Below are 14576 nucleotides of genomic sequence, written 5' to 3'. Positions count from 1 at the left end.
GGAAGTTGGAACAGAAAACTTTGTATTTTTGGATACACTACCCTGGAGTGGAGTGTGAGTTGAGAGGGTGAAGGGAGGGGGCAGTCATTGTTTAAATACCACAGATTCATACCTTTTTTGTAGAATTTTCATAGAATCCCTTAAATTGATGTTCCCTGTTTCCTACTTACTGTTACAATCAATTCCAGAGACTCTGAATGATTGTTTTAAACATAATTTTTAAGACTTTCACTGTGCAGTATGTCAGCAGAGCTCCTCATGCTCATACAGCAACTTGATGCATTTAAAATGCTGTAAGCAGGGATGGGATCCCTGGGTGGCGCAGCGGTTTGTTGCCTCCCTTTGGCCCAGGGCGCGATCCTGGGAGACCCGGGATCGAGTTCCACGTCGGGCTCCCGGTGCATGGAGCCTGCTTCTCCCTCTGCCTATGTGTCTGCCTCTCTCTCTCTCTCTGTATGACTATCATAAATAAATAAAAATTTAAAAAAAAATAAAATGCTGTATCAGAAAATGCTCTGTAATTTATTTTATTTTATTTTTTAATTTTATTTATTTATTTATGATAGTCACACACAGAGAGAGAAAGAGAGGCAGAGACATGGGCAGAGGGAGAAGCAGGCTCCATGTACCGGAAGCCCGACGTGGGATTCACGCCCTGAGCCAAAGGCAGGTGCTAAACCGCTGCGCCACCCAGGAATCCCAATGCTCTGTAATTTAAAACATGATGGCCCTACAAGCTATAATACCACTTATCATTTATATACAAATACAATTGAGAAAATAAATTGAGGGTGTGCAAACCCATACTGGACACTTCATGAAAAATACTCCCTAGAAGATTAACACTTACAGAAGTGACTTTCCATTAATTCACTGATTTATAAACTATTAAAACTAAAATATGGATAACACAGGGATGCCTCGGTGGCACAGTAGTTGAGCATCTGCCTTTGGCTCAAGGCTTGATCCTGGGGTCCTGAGATTGACTCCCTCATTGGGCTCCGTAGATAGCCTGCTTCTCCCTCTACCTATGTTTCTGCCTCTGTCTGTGTCTCTCACGAATAAGTAAATAAAATCTTTAAAAAAATAAAAATAAAATATGGATAACAAACACTTTTTTGGTTTAGCATGAACTGAATATAGTGAATATCAAGATTCAAAAACTCAGCCTGGGTGGCTCAGCGGTTGAGTGCCTGCCTTCTGCTCAGGGCATGATCCTGGGGTCCCGGGATCGAGTCCCTGCGTGGAGCCTACTTCTCTCTCTGCCTGTGTCTCTGTGTCTCTCATGAATAAATAAATAAAATCTTCACAAAAAAAAAAAAACCACAAAACTCAGCCTATTTATAAGTCTGCTGGCTCACTCACTGCCAGCATGTTCTTTAGCATTTGTTCTTTCTCAAGTTCCCATACATTTCACTCGTTCCTTATTAGTCTTTTCAGCACCTGTGTAAACAAATTATTTAAACTATACATTTTTCTATTTTCCTTTTAATATACAAAGGTAATAGATTTATAGAAAGTATAGTACTATATACTTTTTGTTTTTTGAAAAATAAACCCTGATGCTTGTTTTCATATCAATAGGTGGCTTTCTGGATTTTTATGAAGGAACATAAGATGATACGAATTTATGTAATCAGTTCTTTCTAAATTTAGGCACTGAACATGTTCCCGATCTTTGGCTACTCATTCCTTAGTCAAAATGAGTATCAAGGTAAATATCAATAGGCCCATTAAAGAAACACTTGAAATTCCCTGCTGGGCTAAATGTGTAAAAACCAAATAAGGAGGTGGTTAGAAAATAATACACAATATTTGAAAATATTTTTTCATGCCTCAACATCTCTTTGAAGTGAACAGATCATATTTATGAAAGATGTATAATTTATTTATTTTTTAAAATTTTATTTATTTATTCATGAGAAACACAAAGAGAGAGGCAGAGACATAGGCAGAGGGAGAAGCAGCATCCATGCAGGGAGCCTAATGTGGGACTCGATCCCCAGGACTCTAGGATCACACCCTGAGCCAAAGGCAGATGCTTAACAACAGTAATAAATAGACTTCGGCAGTTCATAGCTGTCCTGTGCAGCTCCACCCTGACCATTGCTTCCTACCCCCCAAAGTAAGCACCATCCAGAGCTTTTTATTTTTTTATTTTTTTTTTTTATTTTTTTTTTTTAACAGAGAACTGCAGTTTTTTTTTTTTTTAATTTTTATTTTATTTTATTTTTTTATTTATTTATGATAGTCACAGAGAGAGAGAGAGGGGCAGAGACACAGGCAGAGGGAGAAGCAGGCTCCACGCACCGGGAGCCCGACGTGGGATTCGATCCCGGGTCTCCAGGATCGTGCCCTGGGCCAAAGGCAGGCGCCAAACCACTGCGCCACCCAGGGATCCCCATCCAGAGCTTTTTAGATGGTCTTTATAACTACTATTAATTTACATATATATTTTTTAAAGATATTATTTATTCATGAGAGACACAGAGGAGGCAGAAACATAGGTAAAGGGAGTAGCAGGGTAGCAGGCTCACTATGGGGAGCCTGATGTGGGACTTGATTCCAGGACCCCGGGATCACATGCTGAGCCAAAGGCAGACGCTCAACCAGAGTCACCCAGGTGTCCCAATTTACATATTTTAAATAAAATTGTATATATGTTAGGTGTACATGATCTGATATACACATATGTAGTGAAATTACAAGTTAACTTAACTTGTATCACTAATTAATGTATCACCTCACAAAATTACCATTTCTTTGTGATGAAACCATCTGAAATTACTCTTAGAAAGTTAGAAGTATCTAATACAGTATTTTTATTTTTTATTTTTTTTAAATATTTATTTATTTGAGAGAGAGAGTGCACAAGCAGGGGGAGCAGCAGAGAGAGAGAGAGAGAGAGAGAGAAGCAGGCTCCCTGCTGAACAGGAAGCCTGATGTGGGGCTTGATCCCAGGACTCCAGGATCATGACCTGAGCAGAAGACAGGCGCTTAACTGACTGAGCCACTCAGGGACCCCTAGTATTTTTAATATAGCAACCATGTTACACATTAAATCTCCAGACTTGTTCACCTACATAATTGTATCCTTATACAGTCTGGCCAACATCTCTCCATTTCCCCCATCTACCATCATCTGACAACCACAGTGCTACTCTCTCTCCTTTTTTTTTTTTTTTCCTTTTCTAATTGGCTCCATGCCCTGCCTGGAGCGTAACATCAGGCTGGAAGTCACAACTCTGAGGTCAGGGTCTGAGCTGAAATGAAGAGTCTGATGCTCAACTGACTGAGCCACTCTGATACCCCCTCCTCTTTGCTTCATGACTTTCTAGATTCCACATATAAGTGAGATCATGCATTTCACCTTGCATAATGTCCTACAAAGTCATGCCTGTTGTCCAATGTCAGGATCTCCTTCTTTGCTAAGGCTGAATATTGTATACACACACCACACTTTCACTATCCATTCATCTGTTGACGAAACAGGTTGTTTCCATAATTTGGCTACTATGAATAATGCTGCAATGAACATGGGAATGCATATGTCTTACAGGTACTGAACTTATATTCTGTGAATGTATAATCAGAAGGTGGTTTGCTCAACTATATGGTTAGTTTCATTTTTAGTTTTTGGAGGAATCTCCATACTGTTTACCACAATGGCTATACCAACATACATTCCCACTGGCAGAGTACAAATGTTCATTTCCTTCATGTCCTTACCAACCAACACTTGTTTCCTGTTTTTTTTTTTTTTAAGATTTTCAAATATTATTAACTGATTTAGGAAAAACACTACCTATAATCTTAAGTGCTATTGTTGAAAGACAACTCTGAATTCTCTCACTTTAAATTCATTTCTGAGAGTAATTAGTAGAAATTCACCTTGCAACAATTTGCTTTTAGAATGAGGTTCAGTAAACACGACATATATGCAACTTTATCTCTTTTGAGGATTTTCATTTATTTGACAGAGAGAGAGAGAGACAGATACAGCACAAGCAGGGGAAGCAGCAGAGGAAGAGGGAGAAGCAGACTCCCCATTGAGCAGGGAGCCTGACTTGGGGCTCGATCCCAGGACCCTGGGATCATGTGATTTCTTTCATGTTTTTAAAAAACTGGGGAGAACTAAAGGCTTTACCACATTCCTTACACTTGTATGGCTTCTCTCCATATTTCTGGTACTTCTATGGCTTGTGTCCAGTATGACATCTGATGTGCCTATTAAGGGATGAAAGATACAAGAAGACTTTTCCACATGCACTGCATTCATATGGTTTCACTTCACTAGGTTTCTTGTTCAGATTGAGATTTGGAATAAAGCTGAACTTGTCTCCACAGTGACCAGCCTCTTTAGCTGGACAGAATCTCTCTACCATAAAACTTCTGTAAAAAAAAACAAGAAACACATTATCAATTATTGCTTTATTAACAAATTTCATATTTGTTAATAGGAAGTATTTGAACAACATTTTTACGATTTATACCTCAAGTGTAGATTATCTCCCTTGTCGAAACTGTTTCAAGTTGAACAGAAGGAATGCTCTGCAAGAGGACCTCACCCATGCTATTATCAAAACAGTGATATTTGGGTACCTGGGTGGCTCAACTGGTTGAGCATCTGACTTCAGCTCAGGTCATGATCTCAGGGTCCTGGGATGGAGCCCATTGGGCTCCCTGCTCAGTGGGGAGCCTGCTTCTCCCCCTCTCTCTCTGACACATCCCCTGTTTATGCATGCATGCTCTCTCTTTCTCTGTCAAATAAAATTAAAACAACAACAACAAAAAAAACAAAACAGTGATATTCACAGGTAGAGATTGATACAGTTTCCAAATGAACTATCTTGCAAACACTGAACAACTACGCACACATAAAAATATTTGGGATGAAAATTTTGTAAGAATCACCAAATTTGAAGCAGAGGTTGCTATGTTTCTTTCCTTTAAATTTTTTTTTTTTTTTTTATGATAGTCACAGAGAGAGAAAGAGACACAGGCAGAGGGAGAAGCAGGCTCCATGCACCGGGAGCCCGACGTGGGATTCGATTCCGGGTCTCCAGGATCGCGCCCTGGGCCAAAGGCAGGCGCCAAACCGCTGCGCCACCCAGGGATCCCTCCTTTAAATTTTTATAACATACTAGCATTCTCACAGGAAACACTGCTTGCTATTACCTTAGTTTTCTCCCCTGGTTATTATACTAATCTTCAATGTCATGATCTTCCTTTTTTCCCTCTTAAATGCAAAGCCAACAAAAACAAAAAAAAACCAAAAACAAAAAAAAAATAAATGCAAAGCCAAGACAAAGAATTTCAAAATACTATAAATTTTAGAAAAATTATTAGATTCTCTAGCATATGTTAGCTGTGACCATGCTTAGTTTATTTACCAGTGTCCTCCCTTCCCACATTCCACATCTTAGAGCAATATTGTTTTTTTTTTAAGATTTTATTTATTTATTTGAGACAGAAAGAGGAAGAGAGCACAAGGGGGGGTAGAGGGGGGAGTAGGCAGTGAGAGAGGGAGAAGCAGACTCCCCTGCTAGTAGGAAGACTGATATGGGGCTAGATCTCATGACCCTTTGACCTGAGCCAAAGGCAGATGCTTAACCAACTGAGCCACCCAGCCACCCCTCTTAAAGCAATGCTGATGGGCAAGAAACGCTTGTCCTCTGATTAACAAGGTGAGGTAAGCCATCATCCTTTGCTACCACAGCCAGGTTTCTGAAGGTTTCCTGCATCACATCTCTGTAGAGTTTCTTTTATGAAAGATCCAGTAAAGCCCATTCCTCCAGGGTGAAGTTCATAGCCACATCTTCAATATGTGTTCAGTAGGATGTGTAAAACTGACAACACTGGAGAACTAGATTCCATTTCTAGGAAGGTTATAAACGATTCTTTCTTCTCCAAACATTTATTTCATTACTTGATCATCAGAAACTTACTCTCTCTGCACACGTCCTCATAAATCTAACAGCATTATGAATACTGGAAGTTGTATGCACACTTTCCCTGTGATCACATTCCGCCTTGTTTCTCTCCAATGGCAGGGTCCACAGGTTGCTGGGAAATGACCGAAATGCAATGCAAATGAACCAAATATTATCATCTTAAGATCATCATTCTTTGTGAGAAAACTTCTTTCACCTTATTACTCATAATTTACAGCACTCAATGAGACAGAGGGCCAAATCTGCAGGAGGTTTTAAAGAATAAAAACACAATGCAGAGTAGCACAGCACACAGGAGCAGCTCCCCAGCAAGGAGCAGTTCACAGGGTGGGAGCCACCAAGGCTTTCTTATCTGCCTGTCCAGATAAGGAGCACTAGGGGAAAAGGGAGGAGTGACCCTCAAATTTTCAGTAGTTAAACATCCAGCATATGGACCCCAACCACTCATGAAAAGAGCAAACACATGTAAGGAAAATAGACATTCACACAGGCTTGTTTTTATATAAAGAAGCACTGGTCAGATGATGGCATAGTCATCAAAACTGGTTATTTGATGGTATGGCTAGAGTAAAGGCAGAGGAATGGAGCAGGAAATGTGGGCAGGAGTCTTCTTTACTATTGTTGTTGTTTTTAAGATATTTATTTATTTATATGAGACAGAGGCGGGGGAGCAGAGAGCACAAGCACAGGGCTTGGGGGGGAGGGAAGAGAGGGGGAGCGGGGAGGGCTGAGGTATGGGGGGAGGGAGAAGCAGAATCCCTGCTCAGTGAGGAGCCAGAGGTGGAGCTGATCCTAGGACCCTGGGATCATCACCTGAGCAGAAATTAGATGCTTAACTGAGCCACCCAGGCACCCCATAAAGTCACTCAAAAGTAAAGAGCAGACCTCAGCACCTTAATACACATACTCAAAGGAAGAAAGACCGATTCCAAAACTCTTAACAAATGGAATGTAATGCTGAAATATTTTGTATTTTCAGAAATTCACCTCTTTTTTGCTGGTTTGAAAATATTCTATACTGCCTTTTGAGTTTTATTAATTTCTATTAATAAAATATATTTTACAGGGCAGCCCGGGTGACTCAGTGGTTTAGTGCTGCCTGCAGCCCGGGGTGTGATGCTGGAGACCCAGGATCCCACCTTGGGCTCCCTGCATGGAGCCTGCTTCTCCCTCTGCCTGTGTCTGTCTGTCTGTCTCTCTCTGTCTCTCTGTCTCTCATGAATTAATAAATAAAATCTTAAGAAAAAAAAAAAAGGAAATGTCCTGAAGACACCTCAGCCCCTCTGGCCAACTTAAATAATAGTCTTTAAACTTTAACAAACCCTTAGCCCTTGTGATTGATTAACCTTTCTTTATATATCCATAGAACTACATTCTTTCCTAGAAAGTTCAGGGCAGGGGAGCCTGGGTGGCTTTGTCTGTTAGGCGACAGACTCTTGGTTTCTCTCAGGTCAGGAGATCAGGGTCCTGAGATGGATCCCCAGGCTGGGCTCTGTGCCTTGCTCACCTCAGAGTCTGCTTTTCCCTCTCCCTCACAAACAAATAATACCAAGGAAGGAAGGGAGAACAGGGCACTCCCACAGGTCGGGAAACCAGACCCCCTTTCACAATCCCCCCCCCATAAGGAACTACCCTCTGAACACTGAGAAAACATATGTAGCTGGCACTATTGGTTCTGCACCTAATTAAGAAATGTTAGGGACTACTGCACTCCCTCAACGGTCTAAACTCCTTAAAAAATTCCTATGCCTGGCAGAAACCTCCAGGGAAGGCTTTGGACAACAGTCGGCCTTCTCTGCAGGTGGCTGGCCTGAATAAAGCTCAAATTCCTTTCCAATCTCTTTTCTCTTGAGTATTGGCCTTTTGAGTTACAGGCAGCAGAACTTGGGGTTTTCTTTTTTTTTTAAGATTTTATTTATTTACTCATGAGAGACACAGAAAGAGAGAGAGAGAAGCAGAGACACAGGCAGAAGGAGAAGCAGGCTCCCCACCCGATGCAGGACTCGATCCCAGGACCCTGGGATCATGACCGGAGCCAAAGGGAGACACTCAACCGCTGAGCCACCCAGGTGTCCCTAAACAGAACTTTTTCTGAACTGGCACTGACTCCATTGTCTTTCTGTGGATGCTCCTGAATGCGTGGTTACAGGTGTGCACAGGGAATTGCTGATTCAGTTTCTAGCTGAAGGTAGTACAGGTAAGAGGATGGTTCAGGTCAGGACAGACTAAACTAGAGGTCTTTTTTTTTTTTTTTTAAACTAGAGGTCTTATATCCTCCAGGAGTCAACAGTTTGGTGCATAAGGCTCCGAGGCCACTCATGGGACTCTGACCCTTGTTTAGAAATGCACACTTATATGTGACCTAATGATATGTAACTGTCACTAACTAGACCTCAAGACCTGACCTTTACTGCTCACCTGCTTGTGCTCACCAACCTTTGTCCCATATTTTTCCTTAAGCTCTTTCCAGTTTCTCTCAATTCAGGCAAACGGAAAGGGAACCACCCCTCAAGCGATATCGACTGCCCTGTCAAGACCTCCAGCCAGCCTAGCCCACCCAGACCAGTTTGAGGGTAATCCTCCAATGGTGCCTACACACGATGGACCACGGAGCACCCTCTAGAATGACGGACAGCCACCTTTACCTCATTGTAATCTCCACCCAAGGAGGACCAAGAAACTGGTTTACATGACGTACAGCATCTGTATAGGCATGTTTTCTGAAGGTGCACACACAGCACCTCTACATACAATGACAAGGTTTTCCTATGTAAATATTCATCCTAACCCTAAATTAAAGGAACCCACTCACTGTTGCTCAGGGAATTGTGGCTTTGGAAGTTAATCCCCAGGATCTCCTCAGTTGCTGCAAATAAAGTTTTCTTGATGCAGCAACTCAGTGTAATTTCTATCTGTGACTCACCAAGCGGGGAACTCAGGTCGGTTGGGTTGCATAATGAAGAGTCTGGATCCATTTTATCTTTCCTCCTTGCTCGTGTTGAGCCTTCCAGCTATCCCTTTCCAGCCCCCACTCATTTCGTCCTTAAGAGAAAGAATCCCAAGGGCACTTGGTTCAGTGAGAAGCCTGGACCCTGTAGCTGTAGCTGGGCTCGGGGGCTCTTTTCAGTCTGACGTGGGAAACAAAGGCAGAAGGAAATGTAGATAAAATTAAACGCCCTTAAAACCTGCAGCCCATTGACAAAGACTTGAGGCAGCCAGAGTAAAACAGCTCCCAACTGTTTAACGTTAATGCCCTGCTAGAGGGAAAAAGAGCCTTAGGTTGGCAACAGTGAGGCCTCAAGTATCCTGCGAGTCTGCTTTAGTTTATGAAAGTCCTTTTGTTTTTTGTTTTAAAGGGTTTTTTTTTAATTTCTTTTTTATTTTATTTATTTATGATAGGCACACAGTGAGAGAGAGAGAGAGAGAGAGGCAGAGACAGGCAGAGGGAGAAGCAGGCTCCATGCACCGGGAGCCCGACGCGGGATTCGATCTCCGATCTCCAGGATAGCGCCCTGGGCCAAAGGCAGGCGCTAAACCGCTGCGCCACCCAGGGATCCCAAGCTTTAAAGGTTTTATTTATTTATTCATAGAGACAGAGAGAGAGAGAGAGAGAGACAGAGACAGAGACACAGAGGGAGAAGCAGGCTCCACGCAAGGAGCCTGACGTGGGACTCCATCCAGGGCCTCCAAGATCACGCCCTGGGCTGCAGGTGGCGCTAAACCGGGGCGCCACGGGGGCTGCCCAGTCCTTTTGGAACCTACCTTATCTTTACTTCCCCCAACCTTTTTTTTTTTTTTTTTAAGATTTTTTTAAATTTATTTATTGAGACACACACACAGAGAGAGGCAGAGACACGGGCAGAGGGAGAAGCAGGCTCCATGCAGGGAGCCTGACTTGGGACTCGAGTCAGGGTCTCCAGATCACACCCTGGGCTGCAGGGGGCGCTAAACTGCTGCGCCATCGGGGCTGCCCTGCTTCCCCCAACCTTAAAGTATATAATCAGTTCCCCTCACAATCCCAGGGTAACAGTTCTTTCCACCCACAGGTCCTGTCCTGTGCTTTAATAAAATCACCCTCTTGCACCAAAGATGTCTCTGGAATTCTTTCACAACATAACATTCCAAAACTACATTAAGTCTAACCACGATCTGATCTGTGAGATGTGTTCATTAAATGATCAGGTTTATTTTATTTTATTTGTTTTGTTTTGTTTTGTTTTGTTTTGTTTATTTTTTAAAGATTTTATTTATTCATGAGAAATACACAGAGAGAGGCAGAGACTGGGAGAGGGAGAAGCAGGCTCCCTGCAGGGAGCCTGATGCAGGACTCCATCCCAGTGATGCAGGAATGAGTTAGGGACAGACGGGGCTAGGCAGGAAAAGATAAGGGAAAGGCCCAGAGTTGGGCTCCCATAAATCCCAAGGACACCAAACAGTCCAGAGACAGGCTCCTACCCTTCCCAAGAAAACAGAGATAAGACAACAAAAACAGAGAAGAAAATAAATTAGGCTCCCTAACTCCAAAGTATCTCCCTTTGACGTTTTCCAAACAATCCCAAAGATTCAACAGACCCCAAAACAGTCATATGTCAAACACTTGAGACAGCACAAAGAAGTCTCAAGGCCTTGGGTTCCCTGGTTAGGTTCCCAATAACAGGCCAGTCAAAAAGCCCGCAGTGGCAACCCTGTTGGGACCCCTCTCACTTCTGAGAACTTTCTCTGTACCTTTGCTTAATAAACTTCTATTGCTTTACTCACTCTCCTGTGAGAGTAAGTAAAGTGAAGAAAATAAATAAATAAATAAATTTATAAATAAATAAGTGAGTAAAATTCTAAAGGAATTTTTATACGTCAAAGTAGACTTACAGGATTCTGGGCTAAGATTGCCTTTTGCCCTTAGCAAAGTATTAACTTCGGGGCAGTTGAGTCCTTAGAAGAATCTCACTCCACTTGTTTCAAGATCTTGTCAATGGGCTGTAGGTAGTAAGGAAATTTAATAATTTTTCTTCTGCCTTTGTTTCCCACATCACAGGGACAGGACCCATGGGCAGAAAGAACTGCACTGGGGTCATGAGGAGTGGCCCATTGTATATGTTTAAGTTGGGAGGGGGTTGGGGATAGCCTAAGTCTCTAAGGAATTTGGAACCAAGGTCTCCAGGACCTTCAGGGGGCTAACTATTGTTGGGAAAAGAGAATTTATTACCATCTAATAAAACCTTAGTCATGAGACCCTTCAGATGTATATCGGTGGGCCATATGCTTGGGGGTTGATTGTCAACATATATGCCAACATATATCTATCAGCAGAAAGGGAGTATAGAGATAAAGGAAGTGTCCAAAGGAATTTTTATATGTCAAAGTAGATTTACAGGATCCTGGGGGTTGGACTAAAAGTGCCTTTTGCCCTTAGCAAAGTATTAACATCCAGGCAGTTGAGTCCCTAGAGGAATGTCACCCTGCCTGTTTCAAGGACTCGTCAATGGGCTGTAGGTAGTGAGGAAATTTAATAATTTTACTTTTGCCTTTGTTTCCCCCATCAGATCTTAAGCCCCACCACACACACAGTTAAAAAGAAACTGCAGACGTACGATGTAGCCACTTAAGGCCCCAAATCAACAAACTACTTAATACCTGACTTACCTACAGTTTCAAATCCCCCCGCCTCCCATAAAACCTTTAATCAGTCAACATGGAATTTCCCTGGCCATACTATGAAATTTATTGCTACACCCCCTTCTGCTCCCCTTAGGAAAGTGGCCTTGTCTAAACAATGCATTCCTTGCTAATAAATTCCTTTCTTTGTGCCCTTTCTTTGCCTTTAAAAACTTCCCTTTCATTTAACTCAGCAGAAAACCCCACTTCTTGCTATTTGGGATGCTGCCAGAGTTACAAATCACTTAATAAAGCCAATTAGATCTCCAATTTACTCCTTTTGTTGTGGGAAACAAAGCTGGAAGGAAAGTAGATAAAATGTCCTTATAACCTGCATCCCATTGACAAATACTTGATGTAGGCAGATTATAACATTCCGCTTTGAAGCACCCAACTGCTTTGCTAGAGGGAAAAAACAACTTTAGTTTGACAATAGCAAGACCAAAGTCCTTTTGGAACTTCCTTTTGTCTTTACCTCTCCAACTCAAAGTATATAATCAGTTCCCCTCACAATTCTGGGTTAGCAGCTCTTTCTGCCCAGAGGTCCTGTCCCTGTACTTTAAAAAATTGCCTTTTTGCACACCATAAGACATCTCAAGAATTCTTCCTTGGCTGTTCGCTCCAGACCCCAAAAACAATCCTACTCCAAAAAACTATCTCAATTTGAACTTTGTTTTTTACAACACACACACACACACACACACATACACACACACCATGAGGTGATGTAGCATTAATTAATTAACCTGGAAATCCATGTATGCCTTAAAGCCTGGATTGCAGTACTCTTTCCCATTGCAAAACTCTTGATGCACTTCTTTATTTGAATAGCTTTACTGAGATGTAAGGCACATGCTGCACCCCCCCCCCCATTAAAGTGTAGACTTCAGTAGTTCTAAAAAAATTCGCAGTTCTATGCAATCACCACAATTTTGAACATTTTCATCACCTCAAAAAAACTATCCTGTCAGTTTGTTTTTCATACCATCAACACGATTTTATATTCTCAGCAATAGTGCCACAAGGGCTTCAAAGTGTGTTTTCACTTTCTTGATGGCATCCTTCAATGCCCAAAAGTCACTGATTTGATGAAGTCCAAATTACCTATTTTTTTCCCATTCTTGCTCTTGGTGTCTTAGCTACCAATTCTTTGCCAAATACAAGTCAAGAATTGTTCTCTATGTTTATCTAAATGTTATAATTTACTCTTATGTTTAAGTGTTTATCCTTTCTGGTAAATCCATTGTATGTGGTACCCTGTAAGGATAAACCTCTCTCTTTAGCATATGGCTATTCAGTTGGCCTAGTAGAAATTTATGAAAAGAGCATTCTTGCACTATTCTTGGCTTTTTTTTTCTTTCAAAAAATCAATTAAGGGGTGCCTGGGTTAGCAGCTCTTTCTGCCCAGTGTCTGTCTTCCTCGTATAAGGGTCATGATCTCAGGGTCCTGGGATCCAGCCTGAGTCAGGCTCCTCGCTCAGCAGGGTCTGCTTCTCCCTCTCCCTCTGCCCCTCTCCCTGCTTGTGCTCTTTTCCTCTCTCTCCCCCTCAAATTAATAAATAAATTCTTTTTTAAAAAATCAGTTGACTATAGATGTATGGGTTTATTTCTCAAATCTCAATCTATTCCTCAGACCTATAGGTCTGCCCTTATGTCAGTACCACACTCTTGATTACCACTGCATATTTCAAAGAGGAGAAATCAGGAAATCCAAGTCCTACCACTTTGTTTTTCTTTTTCAAGAGTACTTTGGCTATTCTGGTTCACTTGCAATTCCATATAATTCTTTAAAATATCTTGCCAGTTTATATAAAGGAATAAGCTGGGATCATGATAGGTTTTGTGTTGAGTCTCTAGATCATTTAAGGGGTTAGAGCCATTTCAACAATATTAAGTCTTCTGATCCATTTTCCTATTTATTTACACATTTATTAATTTATTTTGCTAATGTTTTATATTTTTGAGTATTCATTTTGTACATCTTTTGCTAAGTTATCCCCAAATGTTTTATTCCTTTTGATTATATTGTAAATTCATTTCTTAATTCCATTATTATTGTTCCTTACAAGTATACAGAAATACAATTGATTTTTTAAAAATATTTATTTATTTATTTATTCATAGAGACGGGGGGGGGGGGGCAGAGACACAGGCAGAGGGAGAAGCAGGCTCCAGCAGGGAGCCCGACATGGGACTTGATCCCCGGTCTCCAGGATCACACCCCAGGCTGCAGGCGGTGCCAAATCGCTGCCCACCGGGGCTGCCCACAATTGATTTTTTTAGAAAAGATTTTACTTACTTATTTGACAGTGAGTGCAAGCACAAGCAGGGGGAGAGGCAGAGGGAGAGAGGAAGGGAAAAATAGGCTCTCCACTGAGCAAGGAGCCTGATGCGGGGCTCCATCTCCTGCCCCTGTGATCATGACCTAAGCCGAAGGCAGATGCTTAACCACCTGAGCACCCAGGTACCCCTACAATTGATCTTTACATATTGATATTGTATCCAACCAACTTGCTGATCAATTATCCGTTCTAAGAGGTTTTTTTATTTTAATGGATTTCTTAGAGTTTTCTAACAACAAGCCATCTCACTAGGAAGAGATTGTTTTACTCTTCCTAATCAATATAAATGCATTTAGTTTCTTTTTTATCGATAATAGTTTGGCTAAAATAGCCAGTACATCCCTAAATATAAGTGGCAAGAGCAGATAGCCTTGTTTTGTTCCTTACTTTCAGGAGGAAGCATCCAGTCTTTCATTACTAAAACTATTAGTTTGGGCTTTCTATAGATGTTCATAATGAAGATGTTTGTTCCTTTGTTTTGTTTTTTATGTTCCACATATAAGTGAAATCACATGAGATTTGTCTTTCTCTGACTTAGCATAATGCCCTCTAGATCCATCCATGTCGTCATGAATGGCACGACTTCATTCTTTTTTATGGCTGAGTATTATGTCATTGTGTATATATA

The 14576-nt window shown here is 41.5% G+C and overlaps 1 long non-coding RNA gene across 2 annotated transcripts in view; it reads right to left on the bottom strand.

Moving 5' to 3' along the window:
- Positions 1-4103: 4103 nt before the first annotated feature.
- Positions 4104-14576, bottom strand: part of LOC140610765 (uncharacterized) — a 31245-nt gene continuing 20772 nt past the window's right edge. The window contains exons 5-7 of one of the 2 annotated variants that reach the window (XR_012012290.1): positions 8878-9082; positions 5949-6066; positions 4104-4392 (exon numbers count right to left, since the gene is read on the bottom strand). This is a non-coding gene — a long non-coding RNA (uncharacterized lncRNA). Of the gene's footprint in view, positions 4393-5412; positions 6067-8877; positions 9083-14576 lie in introns of those variants that run through there. The other variant, XR_012012289.1, reaches the window with a different exon arrangement.

Source organism: Canis lupus, chromosome 19, assembly GCF_048164855.1.
Source record: "Canis lupus baileyi chromosome 19, mCanLup2.hap1, whole genome shotgun sequence".
Classification (NCBI taxonomy): domain Eukaryota; kingdom Metazoa; phylum Chordata; class Mammalia; order Carnivora; family Canidae; genus Canis; species Canis lupus.
This window is presented reverse-complemented; position numbering and strand designations above follow the sequence as displayed.